Genomic DNA, 16,397 nt, shown 5'->3' on the forward strand with positions numbered 1-16,397 from the left:
TTCTGATTGGGCCGGTAAAGCCCCTTCCTCATTCTTATTTTCCACTTATCACCAGAGACAGAAACTAAAAACCATGGCTTCAGGCTGCTGAAAGCCTAAAACTAAACAAAACAGAACAACACAACAACAAAATCAAATGGGTTGGACAAGCTTGCCAGATGTCCTCAGAATGCAGCACTCTTTTTTTGTTTGTTTTTTGAGGCAGAGTCTTGCTCTGTCACCCAGACTGGAGTGCAGTGGCGCGATCTCAGCTCACAGCAACCTCTGTCTCCCGGATTTGAGCGATTCTCCTGCCTCAGCCTCCCCAGTAGCTGGGACTATAGGTGTGCGCCACCACGCCCAGCTAATTTTTTGTACTTTTAGTAGAGATGGGGTTTCACCGTGTTTCGACTTCCTGACCTCGTGATCTGCCTGACTCGGCCTCCCAAAGTGCTGGGATTACAGGCCTGAGCCAACCCGCCTGGCTGGAATGCAGCACTCTTTACTTGGAGATAATGCCAACAAACAGGCTTAGGTTGAAGGATTATAATGGTCATGTAAAATTGATAATGCCTATAGTCCCTACCTTTAGTAAGTACATAGGCACGTTCCAAGTTTAGTCATAGCTCCTTGTAGTTTCTTTCTTTCTTTCTTTCTTTCTTTCTTTCTCTTTCTTTCTTTCTTTCTTTCTTTCTTTCTTTCTTTCTTTCTTTCTTTCTTTCTTTCTTAGACAGAATCTCGCTCAGTGGCCCAGGCTGGAGTGCAGTGGCACGTGACCTTGGCTTACTGCAACCTCCGCCTCCCAGGTTCAAGCGATTCAACTGCCTCAGCCTCCGGAGTAACTGGGACTACAGGAGCACACCACCATGCCCGGCTAAATTGTTGTATTTTTAGTAGAGACGGAATTTCACCATGTTGCCCAGCCTGGTCTTGAACTCCTGACCTCAGGTGATCCACCCACGTTGGTCCCCAAAGTGCTGGGATTACAGGCATGAGCCACTGTGCCTGGCCTCCTTGAAGTTTCTTACAAGTAGAAGCACTAACAAAGGACGATGCATTCCTCCTCCTGCTTTCTGAGGATGCCCTACTCTGTAACAGAGTAGTTACCAATAAACTTGCTTCTTTCACCATGCTCTGTGACTCCCTCTGAATTCTTTTCTACGTGAAATCCAAGAACCTGCTCTTGGGGTCTGGATTGGGACTCTCTTTTCTGGCAACAGGAACATGTGCACTCAGGGCAGAGCTCTCCCAGGGGTAAAAGGATTTGAATATTCTGAGTTCTCCAGCAAATAGCTGACATACTGTTGGTGGTTAGAGATATCTAGGGTGAATGTTCTAGAGGTAAAGGTCCTGGTGCTGGTGAGGCATGGGGATGCCAGCGTGTGGAGGGGGTGGGGCGGAGGGGTGGAGATGAGAGATTCAAAGAACAGCAGGGCAAGTGGAACTGATCATCCAGTGGACATTGACTTCATGGAGCATGAAGCTAAGGCTTGGGGTTTGTGAACAAAAGCCTCTAGAAAATGAGCAGGAAGCAGAGTGACCAGTGGGTTTGTGAGGAACAATAACAAGGTGAGCATGAAGCTGTATCCTGGGTGCCACGAGGTTTAAAGGAAAATAAGCCAAATCATTTTCATGTTGAACTTGGCTTAAACTTTCTAATCATTTTCTATCCTCTGAGAATTCCTCTTATGAACATCATAGAAATGGCAGCTTGAAGGGTAACAAAATATTTATGATGTACAATGAATGTAGATATTTGCAGCTTTTCATGTTTCAGATAGTTAATCTTGTAAGAAAATTAAGGGAATGTTCAAAATGCAATTTTCAGCCAGGTGCGGTGGCTCACACCTCTAATCCAAGCACTTTGGGAGGCCAAGGCAGGCGGATCACGAGGTCAAGAGATCAAGACCATCCTGGCTAACACGGTGAAATCCCATCTCTACTAAAAATACAAAAAACTAGCCAGGCGTGGTGGCGGGCGCTTGTAGTCCCAGCTACTCGGGAGGCTGAGGCAGGAGAATGGCGTGAACCTGGGAGGCAGAGCTTGCAGTGAGCCGAGATAGCACCACTGCACTCCAGCCTGGGCAACAGAGCAAGACTCCATCTTAAAAAAAAAAATGCAATTTTCATATTTTTCAATGGCTTCATGCTGGAGAATTGAAAGAAAATGGAGTAGTACACTGTTTATCCAATCTCACTTCATCTAAGAGAAAAGCACATCTGTAAGTCAGTACAAATCTTTTGATCAAGTATAAGACGTTCTGAGAGAATGTCTTGTTATGACTAGAAAAAGTAAAAGCAAATAAAAATCAGCAATGTTCAAAAAGAGCAGCTTTGTTGGTCTTTTCCATCAAGTGGATAAAGATTTGACAGCTCTAATGCTTGCTGCTGATAAATTGTAAGAGAGAATAGGGAGTACAATTAACTTGATTTGGATGTGGAAATTTGATTCAGTCTCATTTCCAGAGTTTGTGAATATTAACGCCAGTAGAAAAGTCCAGCCCCAGGAACAAAGCACCTTCTAGTTTCTCTAACATCCCTGGTGGATATTCCAGCCTGCCCTCAGGGCTGCAGAAATTGCAATGAGACTGTAATGCAGTCACTTTTGACCTGTGTGAGCAAGAATGCTGTAGCTTTGGCCAGGCTGTCAGCCAGATGTAACAAGACAAATTTAAACACGGTGTGCCTCTGCACAGCCCCACACCTGCCCAGACGCATCTAAACCTGGACCTGTCACATTCAGTTAATTCCAGAAGTCAGCTCTTCTCTCTTCTGTTATAGCTGAAGGTGCCCAAGAAGAGAAAAAATACAATTTTCACTTTTTTTTTTTTTTTTTTTTTTTTGAGACAGAGTCTTGCTCTTTTGCCCAGGCTGGAGTTCAGTGACACAATCACAGCTCACTGCAGCCTCAAACTCCCCAGGCTCAAGTGATCCTCCCACCTCAGCCTCCCAAGCAGCCGAGACTACAAACACACACGACCATGCCTGGCTAATTTTGGTATTTTTTGTAGATACCGGGTCTTGCCATGTTGCCCAAGCTGGTCTCGAACTCCTGGGCTCAAGCGATTCTCCTGCCTTGGTCTCCCAAAGTGCTAGGATTACAGGTGCGAGCCACTGCACCTGGCCTAATTTTCACTTTTAAACTCAAAATCATGGCTTTATTAACAAAATGAAAACTTTTTTGTTAATTTCAATGTATATGGCAGGGGGTGGGGTGGTGAAGTACATGTGATGACCTTGGACTGACTCTAAGAAACACCAAGAAATGGGATTGCAAGTATTTGGATTTCCTGGCGGGGCTGGGAGGTAGCCTCTCACCAGCCCTGCTTTACCAGTTTTATGCCTGTAAGAAAGGGAATTTTTTTTTCTTTTTCTTTTTTCTTGAAACGGAGTCTCGCTCTGTCACCCAGGCTGGAGTGCAGTGGCACGATCTCGGCTTACTGTAGATATTTGCAGGTTTTCATGTTTCAGATATTTAAACTTGTAAGAGCTGCCCCCCACAGTTCACACCATTCTCCTGCCTCAGCCTCCCGAGTAGCTGGGACCACAGGCGCCCGCCACCACGCCCGGCTGATTTTTTGTATTTTTAGTAGAGACAGTTTCACCATGTTAGCCAGGATGGTCTCGATCTCCTGACCTTATGATCCGCCCACCTCGGCCTCCCAAAGTGCTGGGATTACAGGCGTGAGCCACCACACCTGGCCAGGAATTTTTTTTTTTTTTCCAATAAATACATGTTGATTTATTACAGGGATAAGATGGCTTCTTGGGGGATAAATTCAAGAGGAGTTGAGAATGTTTTATTCATGATGTCACTTTCCTGGAAGGGAGGATAGCAGGATTTAGGACAAGCTAAAATTATCCCCTATTTAAAAAAAAAAAAAGTCACCCCCAAGTAGTCCCGGGTAGGGGGCAGAATAAAATATATATATATGCATGCAGAATAAAAAATATATATATGCATGCAATGATTCCTAACTGTTTTTGAATACAGAAGCTTGGGAAAGGGTTTCTGCTGGTTTCATGAGGAAGGCACAACTTCCAGATAGTGTTGGGGAAGGGTATAAGGTCCTATGCAGGCTGGCTCCTTAGCCCACAGATGCCAAGATGATGTCTACTGGCAGCTCCTCCAAACTTCTGGGTGTCAACTGCATTGTCACTGTGTCCAAAAGCGGCAGCCGAGAGTGCACTAGGATGTCATGACCACCCCGGAACACACCAGCCAGGAGCAACATGTGGGTGTTCTTGTTACCCGGCACTTTGACCTCTCACAAGGGTTCATTCCCAAGAACTTCATAATATTACCCACAGCCTCTTCAAGTGCCTTGATGGTAGACAAGCTGAATGTTTCTTCCTTCTCAAATTCATCCCTTACCTCATCCCAGGCTGCTTCAAAGTTCAGTTTCCTGACTTTTGAATGTGATCAGCTACAGTAACTTCCAGATCTTCCAGCACATACTCATCCTCATAGCCTTCATCATCCGTCTCCCCAGTGGTGGGATCACAGTCCTTGACAGTGAGCTTCATCATGCAGCTGAATGTGCAGGTTGTGGCATCTTCTTTGGGCAGTGCCACCAGTGTGTAGCAGGTCCCAGGCTGGTTGTAGGGCAGGCTCTGGGTAGGCACGTAACAGAGCACCTCATAGGCCTCAGTGGGCTCCATCTGCACTGTGACATTCTCCAAGGTCTGGTCATTGACTGTGTTTGTGCAGTCAAACTGAAACACCATGTGGTTGGTGAAGGTGTTTGGTGCAGCCGATGACATACCCCCGTCTCTGACTCAGTGAGGGCCACGGGCTCAGGTGAGGACTTGAAGAAGGGCCCAAGTCCCTGGAACTCTGGCACCGCCGCCAACTGCTCCTGAAAGATCTCCTGCCTGGTAGCTGCCACTTTCTCAGGCTGTTTGACAGCTGTGATGGGAGTACTTTCTGTTCTCTGCTCTGCCGTGGGTGCCGTGGCCAGGGGCACAGACTTGAGGTCAAAAGGTTTTTCTGATGGTTCTAGAGTGTACTGCTGCAGAGCCCTCTCCAGACCAGGATGGACACAGACCATTTAGGATATAGCCTGCATTGAGGGCTTTCTGCTTCTGCTCCAGGACATTTAGGTAGAATGTGGCTCGGTCCCTTACTTCATTGCCATTATCCATCACACACCTCTTCAGCAACACCAAGATACTGGGTAACATCTCTTCATTCTGGGCTCCAATCTTGGCATCTTGGCCAGAGCCCTCACAGCACCTGCCCAGACCTCCTCATGCTCCAAAACTACTCGGTTATAGATGAAGTGGATGTACTTTGAGGGATTGGTGGTCTTGGACCCCTCCTGGCCCAGGAGATGTAGAATACGGGTGGCCAGCACTGTGAACTCGCAGTCCTCGATGAACTCGCACAGATGTGACAGCCCTGTCTCCTTGCTGTCTGAGTTCTCCTCAATGATGCTGATGATGCAGTCCACGGTGGTGTGCTTGTACTCAAAACCACCCTCTTCCCACAGCATGGTGAACAGGAAGTTCATGAGGATGGCATGTTTGCGAGGATACTTCTGACACAGGGCACTGATAGCCTGGACAACCACCACCTTGAATTCATCCAAGATCTCTGACATGAAGGAGGAGAACTGCTTCATGAGGTGGTCGATGCTGCTGTCGCTGCCCCCTTAAGGAGGGTGGTGATGGCCAGCATGGCACGGCTGTGGTTTCAGTCTGTGACCAGGTTCTCCAGATCCAGATTACAAGCTGTCACAGCTGACAGATGCTTCATGGCAACCTTACTGAGGGTGGGAACAGCAGCATAGTGGAGAGCAGCCTTGGGTGAGCTGCAGAAAAACTGGAGCACTGACACAGCAAGGGGCAGCTCTTTGGCACTGCAGCCTGGCAGATTGACAGTGACCAAGGCGGCTTTGTACACCACCATCTTGTGCTTGTTTCTCAAGCAGCTGTCGATGAAGTCAAACAGTGGGCTGTCACGGCTGCCATCCTCCTCTTCCAGCTGCTTGCTGGCCACCCAGATCATCATGCAGTAGGCAAAGGGAGACTTAAGGCCGTGCCAGGTGACCTTGCTGATCATCTTATTGGTGGCCAGGTAGTCATTCTTATGCACATGGTACAGGAGCCCTAGGGCGTGGTACTGGACCATGATCTTATCACTGGATGCCGCCTCCTGAGCCTCATTCACCCAGCGCTTGACCACATCAAAGCTGCACTTCAGCAGGTGCAGGGAAGACATGAGGGCAGAGCTGGAGCCACTGGGCACCTTGTCCACAATGGCTTGTTTCATGTAGCACTCAGTAGCCTGCAGCATGGTGCTATCAGTGATCTGGCAGAGGGCTCGCACTGCGGGGCCCCGGTGGTTGTCCTCTTTCCCAGTCATGTATTTTGTTAGGCTGCTGGCGACAATGATGACATCCTCTGCGATGCAAGACATCTCCTTGATGGTCAAGTAGCACATCCGATGGAGTGTGGGATCATTGGACTGAAAGAGCTTGGTCATGGCAAAGAAGGCCTTGGTCGCTTCCATGGTCCCCAGGTGCTCCCCCTGGTTTATAGGATAAAGAATCTTGGTGAGGATGTGGACACATTTCCAAGGGTTGATGGGAGTTTCATTAAATACACCAGCCTCCTGGAATACGGTACTCTTCTCAAGGTGCTCGAATGGGTTGGAGCCTCCACCCGACTCTTCGTCCTTCTTGTCGAATTTCTTCAACATAGTGGAGTCGGTGGGGTGCAATGCAGCAACGCAATGCTCAAGGGGCACAGCACAGAGTTCTTTTGTTTGTTTGTTTGTTGTTTGAGACAGAGTCTCTCTCTGCTGCCCAGGCTGAAGTGCAGTGGTGCAATATCAGCTCACTGCAACCTCTGCCTCCCAGGTTCGAGCGATTCTTGTCCCTCAGCGTTCCAAGTAGCTGGGATTTACAGGCCTGCACCACCATGCCCGGCTGCCTGGCTAAGTTTTGTATTTTTAGTAGAGACAGGGTTTCGTCATGTTGGCCAGGCTGGTCTCCAACTCCTGGCCTCAAGTGATCGGCCCCCCTCGGCCTCCCAAAGTGCTGGGATTATAGGCATGAGCCACCGTGCCTGACCAAGAAAGAGATTTTCATTAGATACCAACAATAGCAGGCTGGCTTATTTTATGATGTCTAATATCCTTAATAAAATGTCAAATGTTTTTGAAACATGGTAGATACAATTAAAATCCCCTGTGAACCTCTCCTGAATCTCATTCCCTTGTCTTCTACTGTATGTATAACCATTTTTTAAAATGTATTTATACTTTTTCTACATGTGTATGTATATACAAATAATATGTGAAATTTCACCTGTTAAGTAAAAAATGAAAATTAAAACATTTTAAGTACCAGATTGTACATTTCTTTCTGCAATTTGTCTTATCTTGTCTTTTTCAGATTTATCCATGTGGATTCCTATAGCTCCTGTTTATTCACTGTAACTTCTGTAAAGAAGTCTATTGTAGGTGTTGTTTTATATACTTTGCCCATCTTTCTATTGAGTCGTCTTTTTCATATTGAATTTGTTAAGGAAAAATAATTCAATGACACTTGTTAACGCACAGTAAGGAAGACTTTATTCAGGACCATCTGGATGAGCATAGGGACCACTCGATGGGGTCTTGGAGTGGGTGAGAGAGAGAGATTGGGCTCAACTCTGAATACTGCCTGGGCAAGCGGGAGTTTATAACCAAGGAGCAGGGTGGCAGTCAGTGGGTGGAAAATTACTAAAAGGAAACATTACAGGTAATGAGAATTCTGGCTAACCGCACCTAACGGGACTCTTGCAAAGACAGGCCAGGGTGACCCAACATTACCTGGGAGATGGTGCAGAGTGAGGAATCTGATCAGACATCCAGGCGATCAGAGCATAGAGGCCGGCGGCACTGGCTAAACTGACTTGACCGGGTTCTTTGCTAAAACTAATTTACAAGGAAGCGCACAGATGAGCCCGGGACAAGGTTCAGGAGCCTGACTAAAGTTTGGTCAAGCAGAGAGTCTTTATCAAATTATAGGAGTTCTTTCTACTTTTCAACACTAATTCCTTCAGTCCACCCAAGTACTCTCTTCTAATCAACGCCAACTTCCCGATGAAGCCAGTGGCATTTTAGGGTCTTTGCCTCCTCACCTCCCCTCTGACTTTGTTGACATCGTGTGTGTAGGATGCGGTGTGGACTTCCCTTCCCCTGACACTCCTGCCTTCACTCACTTTGGAGACCTGCCCAGTTCTGATCCCCACCCCTTGTATGGCATCTTCACGTCAGTTCTTCCCTGTTCCCCTTTCCGAGGTTCTCCTGAGGATTTCGTGGTGCACCCTCTGCGCTTTTCACTCTGTGGTCGCTCCCTTGCAGAACTCAGCGTTTACGGCTGCTTCAGTCCTCAGTTCTCTGCGGGCAGCTCCCAGTGTTTGTCCTGTGGCCTCTTCTAGGCTCTACTCCCGTCCTTCCCACCTGCCTAGGGGATAATGTCACTTGATAGTCCACCCAATGTAGAGAGAACTGTCTCACCGTTAATATATTGTCCCCTCCCCTTTCTCATTTCCCATAGCTCCTCTCCTCCCAGTGTTTTAAGCACAGGAGACTTTCCAGCAAGGAAGGACTAGTTTGAGAAACTTTAAACGGCACATATCAGTTTAACAGAAAACAGAAATTTGCGGGAAAATCTACCTTGTGATCCTGGCGTTCCTGGATTCAGGAAGGAATTCAAGGAGCTGGATTCAGGAAGAATGGTACCTACTGGAACAGGATTTTAGTGTCCAGAATGTGCCTTGTTTTTTAAATTTTTTAATTTTAAAATATTTAATTGTCAAATGAAGATTGCATATATCCAAAGTGTACAATGTGATGATCAATATACATTGTATCATGATTACCAGAATCCAATTAAGGAACACACCCCTCACTGCCCTTGCTGTACCTGAGATCCAGAGCTGGTTCCTTTTGTGACTCAGTTTGCACCCTGTGACCGACATCTCCCCGTTGCATCTCCTCTCCGTTTTTATTTCTTTCTTTGAATTGGCTTTGCTTGCATTCTCTTTTCTCTCTATTTTCTAATGACTTTTTTAACATTTAATCCGCAGAAGTATCTTTATTGTTTCTGTTTGTACCTGATTGCTGTGGGTTGAATTGTGTCCTCCCAAAAAGATACATGATGTTGCAGTCCTGATCCCCTTACCTGTGAATCAGATCTTACTTGGAAATCAGGTCTTTGAGACGTAATCTAGTTAAGATGAGGTCTTGCTGAATTAGGGTAGGCTCTAATCCAATGGCTAGTGTCCATGTAAGATGAGGGGAACCTGGACAGAGACGCACAGAGATGAGAACACCCTATGAAGACATGCAGAAAGAAGGCCAGGCAAGGATGGAAGCAGAGATCAAAGACCGGGGAGCAAGCCTGGGCACACCAAGGGTTGCTAGCAGCCCAAGAAGCTGGAAGGGAGGTATGGAGCAGCCTCTCCCTTGGAGCCTCCAGAAGAACCAACCCTGCTGATACCTCGATTTCAGACTTCTGGCTTCCAAACGGTGGGAGAAGAAATTTCTATTGTTTTAAGTCACCCAGTTTATGGCACTTTGTTGCTGCAGCCCTAGAAAACCAACACAAGTGGGAGTTTGTAGTCAAGGATGATCATTGAAATTTTTAAAGCAAAACAGTGACAGGCCGGGCGTGGCGGCTCACGTCTGTAATCCCAGCACTTTGGGAGGCTGAGGCAGGCAGATTACCAAAGGTCAGGAGTTCGAGAACAGCCTGGACAACATGGTGAAACCCCATCTCTACTAAAAATACCAAAAAAATTAGCCAGGAGTGGTGGCAGGCACCTGTAATCCCAGCTACTCAGGAGGCTGAGGCAGGAGAATAGCTTGAAACCAAGAGGCAAAGGTTGCAGTGAGCCAAGATCACACCACTGCACTCCAGCCTGGGTGACAGTAAGACTCTGTCTCAAAACAAACAAACAAACCAACAAACCAACCAGAGATAAAAGTCCCTCGGTGATTTCACCATCACAGCTTCTTGTCACCCCCACTTAAGGAAACCTATTTAACAACTTGGATCACAGATTCCCGTCTCCTACCAGTGGTTGCTTAGCTTGTCGCCAACTGTTTAGTTTACTATGATAAATAATCCTGCTGTTAGCATCTATTATATGTGTGTGTATCTGTGTCAGGTTAAACTTGTATTTGTAATGTTCGATTTTTTTAACCAAAAACAAATCTGACAAAATGTTAACCTCTGCTACATCTATGTGACAGATGTGTGGGTGTCTTATTTTCTGTAGGTTTCAGTATGTTTGAAATGTTTGTAATCAAAACTGTGCTCAGAAATCAATCAACCAGAATAGGAAACTGTCCCAGTTTCCATCATACTGTGATGTTAATTTCTTCTGATATCATCTATCGGGTGACAACTGCTCAAAAAAACCTGTTATGACTGTTTCTTTGTGTGTGTGTGTGTGTGTGTGTGTGTGTGTGTGTGTGTGTTTATATACATCTACCATAAAATGCACCACTTTAACCATTTTAATGGTATACCATGAAGCGGTTTTTGGTGTAGTCACAATATTGAACAACCATTGCCACTACCTAGTTCCACAGCATTTTCATTACCCTATAAAGAAGCCTCATACACACTAGAGAGTCACTACCTAGTCTCCCCTCCCCCAGACCCTGGCAACCACTAATCTGCTTTCTGTCGCTATGGATTTACCTATTCTGGGAATCTCATATATATGGAATCATATTATATGTAGCTTTTTGTGACCAGCTTAATTCTCTTAGCACATTTTTTAGCTTCATCCATGTTGTGACATGTATCAGCACTTCATTCCTTTTTATTGTTGAGTAATATTCCATTGTATGAACATGCCATGTTTTACTTATATCTATCCATCAGTTCGTGAGCATTTGGGTTTTTCCACCTTTTGGCTATCATGAGTAACGTTACTATGAAAATTCACATTCAAATTTTTGTTCAGGCTGGGCATGGTGGCTCATGTCTGTAATCTCAGTACTCTAGGAGGCTGAGGCAGGAGGATTGCTTGAGCCCGGGAGTTTGAGACCAGTCCTGGCAATATAGCAAGATCTTGTATCTACAAAAAAAAAAATTAATTGGCCAGGCATGGTGGCATCTGTCTGTAGTCCCAAGTACTTGGGAGACTGAGATGGAAGGATAGCTTAAGACTAGGAGGTCCCACCTGTAATCCCAGCACTTTGGGAGGCCAAGGTGGGCAGATCACCTGAGGTCGGGAGTTGGAGACCAGCCTGACCAACATGGAGAAACCCCATCTCTACTAAAAATACAAAATTAGCCGGGAGTGGTGGTGCATGCCTGTAAACCCAGGCTACTTGGGGGCTGAGGCAGGAGAATAGCTTGAACCCGGGAGGCGGAGGTTGTAGTGAGCTGAGATTGCGCCATTGCACTCCAGTCTGGGCAACAAGAGCAAAACCCCATCTCAAAAAAAAAAAAAAAAAAGAAGAAGACTAGGAGGTCAAGGCTGCAGTGAACAGTGATAATGCCACTGTACTCCAGCCTGGTAGACAGAGCGAGATTCTATCTCAAAAAAAAAAAAAAATTAGTTTGGATACGTGTTTTTAATTCTGTTGGGTACATACCTACAAGTAGAATTGCTGGGACATATAACTATGCTTAACTTACTGGGGAAATGCCAAACCGATTTCCACAGTGGCTGCACCATTTTACATTCTCACCAGCAATGCATTTCTGGTTCCAATTTCTCAACAACCTTGCCAACACTTGTTATTTCGCACTGTTTTAAAAAAATTATTATAGCCATCCTTGTGGGTGTAAAATGGTTCCTCATTGTGGTTTTGATTTGCATTTTCTCTAATGACTAATGATGTTGGGCATCTTTTCATGTGTTTCTTGGCCATTTGTATGCCTTGGAGAGATGTCTACTCAAGTATTATGACTCTTTCTTTCTTTCTTTTTTCTTTTTTTTTTTTTGACGGAGTCTCACTCTGTTGCCCAGGCTGGAATGCAGTGGTGCAATCTCGGCTCACTGCAAACCCCGCCTCTCAGATTCAAGTAATTCTCCTGCCTCAGCCTCCCGAGTAGCTGGGACTACAGGAGCGTGCCATCACGCCTGGCTAATTTTTGTATTTTTTAGTAGAGACGGGGTTTCACCATGTTGGCCAGGATGGTCTCAAACTCCTAACCTCAGGTGATCCACTCACCTTGGCCTCCCAAAATGCTGGCACTACAGGCATGAGCCACTGCGCCCAGCCATGACTGATTCTTTATGCAACATATAGTACTCTTTATCCTAAAAATCTTTAAGTTTTAGCTAAAGACATGGCAACTTTTTTTTTCACTTTTTTTTTTTTAAGACAGAGTCTCACTATGTTACCAACACTAGTCTTTAATCCCTGGCCTCAAACGATCCTCCTGCCTTGGCCTCCCAAGTAGCTGGGATTACAGGCATGATCCCCTGTGCCTGGGAATGAAATTGGTACTCTAGAAAGAATAGTTTTATAGCAGTGTGCAATGCTGCTACAAATGAATCAGGAAAGCAACTGAAAGGCAAGATGCTCATTAAGGTTTCAAACAAAAACTGCAGAACTCCTAGCATATAATGGTTCCATCCTAACTTCTACACTAATAGACGACTGAACTCTAGCATGGCTTCTAGAAGCATAAGGCCCTGTCTCTAGGATGACCCTAACCCCGCTAATCAAAGCTTAGAGTGATGAGAGTTTGTTCTCTGCTCTAATTCTGTACCTTTTCCTACTCTGTTATTCTACCTAGTCTGTATTTCCTTATAACACTGTCCCTCTGCTCATTACCTTTTTGGCCATTTTAATCATCTAATCTTCCAGTGTGGGTTCCCTGCAGTCTTGAGATCGGTTCTCTACAACCAGTCACTTTGGTGAATCATCCCAACATAGTCAAATCTGAAACTGTCACATCTCCTTGCAGTGGCACAATCTCCGCCTTCCGTTTTCAAGCAATTCTCCTGCCTCAGCCTCCTGAGTAGCTGAGACTACAGGCACCTGCCACCACATCTGGCTAATTTTTGTATTTTTAATAGAGATGGAGTTTCACCATGTTGGCCAGGTTGGTCTCAAACTCCTGACCACAGGCAGTTCGCCCACCTCAGCCTCCCAAAGTGCTGGGATTACAGGCGTGAGCCCAGCCCATACAGTGGAATCTTAGCCTACTGAAGAAAGTGCTACAGGGATGAAACTTGAGGACATTATGCTGAGTTCAATAAACCAGTTGCAAAAGGATAAATATTGTGTAATTCCACTTAGACAAGGTAGATAGAGGAATGAAATTCATAAAAACAAAAAATAAAATGTTGTTTACTAGGGGCTGGCAGGAGAGAGGAATGGGGAGTTATTATTTGAGGGGTAGTTTCAGTTGGAGAAGATGAAAACATTCTGAAGGTGGAGGATGGTGTTGGTTGCCCAACAATGTGAATGCACTTAATGCCACTGAACTGTGCGTTTAAAAATGGTTAAAATGATCAATTTTATGACTTGTATATTTTGAAACAATTTTAAAAAGTTTTCCCTGAAACAAACAAAAACTGCGGAACTCCCAGCATATAATGGCTCCATCCTAACTTCTGCCCTAATAGACGACTGAACTCTAGCATGGCTTCTAGAAGCATAAGGCCCTGTCTCTAGGATGACCCTAACCCCAGCTAAAGGCCTGCCTATGGCCGGGCATGGTGGCTCACACCTCTAATTCCAACACTTTGTGAGATCGAGATGGGAGGAGCCATTGAGCCCAGGAGTTCAAGACCAGCCTGGGCAACCTACGGAGAGCCTATCTCTACCAAAAAATATTTAATTAGACGGATGTGGTGATGCACACCTTTAGTCTCAGCTACTTGGGAGACTGAGGAGGGAGGATCACTTGAGCCCAGGAGGTCAACGTTTCAGTGAGCTATGATCATGCCACTGCACTTCAGGCTGGGTAACAGAGTGAGACCTTGTCTCAAACAAAATTTTTTTTTAATTAAAAGAAAGGCCTTCCTGAGAAAGCTCAAGGCTGCCAGGAGGATTGACTGTTTGATCTAGCCAGTACCAAGAAATAGGCAACAAGAGCTCTGCACCACCACCCCTCAACTGCCTGTAGAGCCGTCACTCTAGAAAGCTTGCAATTATAAAGCCTTTCTCTGCTCTTTGGGATGTAAAACTACCACCCAAAACTGTTTCCTCCAGGACCTGAGAGTCTTCTCGTTAAAATGTGAGGCTTCAAGGGGATAATTCTGTCTCTCGTAGCCTCTAGGGGAGGCTGAGGGCCTAACTGTGGGTACCTCACTTCAACCTGCACCACTGCCCCGGTCACGAAGACATGAGAAGTGTGTGTGTCCTTCAGATAGACAGCAGCCAACAAACCCAGGTGGCCTGACATGGCCGAACCCCATTCACACCTTTAGTGCCTTTCCCTGAGCACAGCCCACGATTAAAAGTTTCCAGCCTTTTGTTTTGGAGAAGTTGAGTTCAATCCACACTGGTCTCTATTCCTTGCTGCCATAGTATTGCTGAACAAAACCTGTCCTCACCACTTTGACCAGTGTCGGTCAGCATTGTTTATCTTGGATAGCGTCATAACAAAACCTAACCTCTCCCGACTGATAGTTAGCTGTCATTCTTACTGTTTTTATTATCATCTCTGAAGGATAATATTATTATTAATATTATTTCTGGAGGAGCCTGAGCTCTTTCTCTTTCCCCCTCTCCCAGCTTCCCTTCTCCACTACATCTCCGTATGGCATCAATTTCAGGAATACAGCTCCCAATAAATGAAAACAGTAGAACAATCTCAGTAATCATTTTCGGAATTTCTAGAGTCCTCACTGTAACTGTTTTTCAGTTTCAGAGCTACTTGTTTCCCCCAAATAAATCAAATCAGAGGAAGCACATCTCTAGAATTAATTTTTTTTAAGACAGGGTCTCTCACTGTCGCCCCAGCTGGAGCGCAGTGGTGCAATCACGGCTCACTGCAACCTTGAACTCCTGGGCTCAAGCACCCAGGCTTCTGAGTAGCTGGGACTACAGGTGCATGCCACCACGTCAAGCTAATTTTATTTAATAGTACAGAGGAGGTCTCACTATGTTGCTCAGGCTGGTCTCAAACTCCTGGGGTCACGTTATCCTCCCACTTTGGCCTCCCAGACTGCTAGGATTACAGGTGTGAATTACCGCGCCTGGCCTAGAGTGAATCGTTAGAATCCACCTCTACTATGATGCATCAACATAAGTTAGCAAGAACCAGTGACTTATGAGGATATGAATTCCAAATGTTTGGAAATTCCAAACATTTCCAAAGTCCCGCTTCTGATGGCATTTGAAGGTGACCCCTTAGAGAAAACTTATAGCGTTCTCACAGGTGCCAACATTATACTGCTTTTTGCCCAACAATTGGTTAGATATCTCAAGCAACTGACAGTGTACTGCCATGCGTTCTGCCTTAAAATAATGACGGTGCATTTACCAAACCACTCTTCCCTCTTTTATCCTCCAAAAAAATTGCTGTTCTCTCCAGGGCAGCCACAGCTGAAAGGGACGCTAGCTAATCCTCTTATCCTACCACTAGATGGCAGAACAGTCAAGTCTGGCAAATCTCTCTCCCCTCCCTGAACTTCGATGTCCACATCTTCAGGGAAGTAAGGAGTCTTCCTAACTGAAATGTACTTCCTGGTTAAACATTAGTTTGGACTCAGAGTTTGGACTCAGAGAGCAGACAGGCTCAGATTCAGGTTGAGCCTCCTCCAAGGCAGACAGGTGTTCTCCTGAGGTGCGATAAGGGTTGCACTCATGTGGAGTGAGACGGGGCAAAGCAGAGAGGGATCCAGGGAAGGGAAAGAATTGGTGCTAATCAGATGTCCTGGAGCTTAACTTGCCTGCGGTCTCATGGGTTACCATGGCGAAGTGGGGCCTGGAAGCATCAACTCCCTATATCCACATAACCCCTCCACCCCATCCCTCTGCCTCCTGAAGACCCCTGAACAGCAGAGGCCAGTCCCAACAAGGAGGCCAGCACCGGGCTCCCCATCCTCTCTGCTCCAACCCTGTGGGTGTTTGACACACCAGAAAGCAAGACTTTGGCCAGCCAGGACCCTCTGTCAGCCCCCAGCCAGGAGACAGGCTCTGGGTTCTGAGATGGGGGAAGATGCAGGCATGATGTATGCACCAGCCTTGGGACTCCTAGCAGTACTTCCTTTCTGACACACTAATTTTTCAAAACATCTTCTCATCCCTTGACTCAATGCTGTCACTAAGGCCAAGCGCCACGAGACAACTATGCCAGAATCTCCCCAGCTAGTCGGAGCAGCACTGAGATCAGCAGATCCCAGGATCCTACCCTCCAACCTGTTGTCTTCCCAGCACACTGGATTGTAGAGAAGAGACTCTTGTGGCTTGCCACAGGGCCCTGCCCCAACCTCCCTAT

At 46.0% G+C, this 16,397-nt stretch overlaps 1 pseudogene; it reads right to left on the bottom strand.

The window, feature by feature from the left end:
• Positions 1-2,526: 2,526 nt before the first annotated feature.
• On the bottom strand, positions 2,527-6,685 carry LOC123569433 (coatomer subunit gamma-1 pseudogene; annotated as a pseudogene).
• Between the last annotated feature and the right edge of the window lie 9,712 nt (positions 6,686-16,397).

The sequence above is a fragment of the Macaca fascicularis genome, chromosome 16 (genome assembly GCF_037993035.2).
Source record: "Macaca fascicularis isolate 582-1 chromosome 16, T2T-MFA8v1.1".
In the NCBI taxonomy this organism is placed as follows: Eukaryota; Metazoa; Chordata; class Mammalia; order Primates; family Cercopithecidae; genus Macaca; species Macaca fascicularis.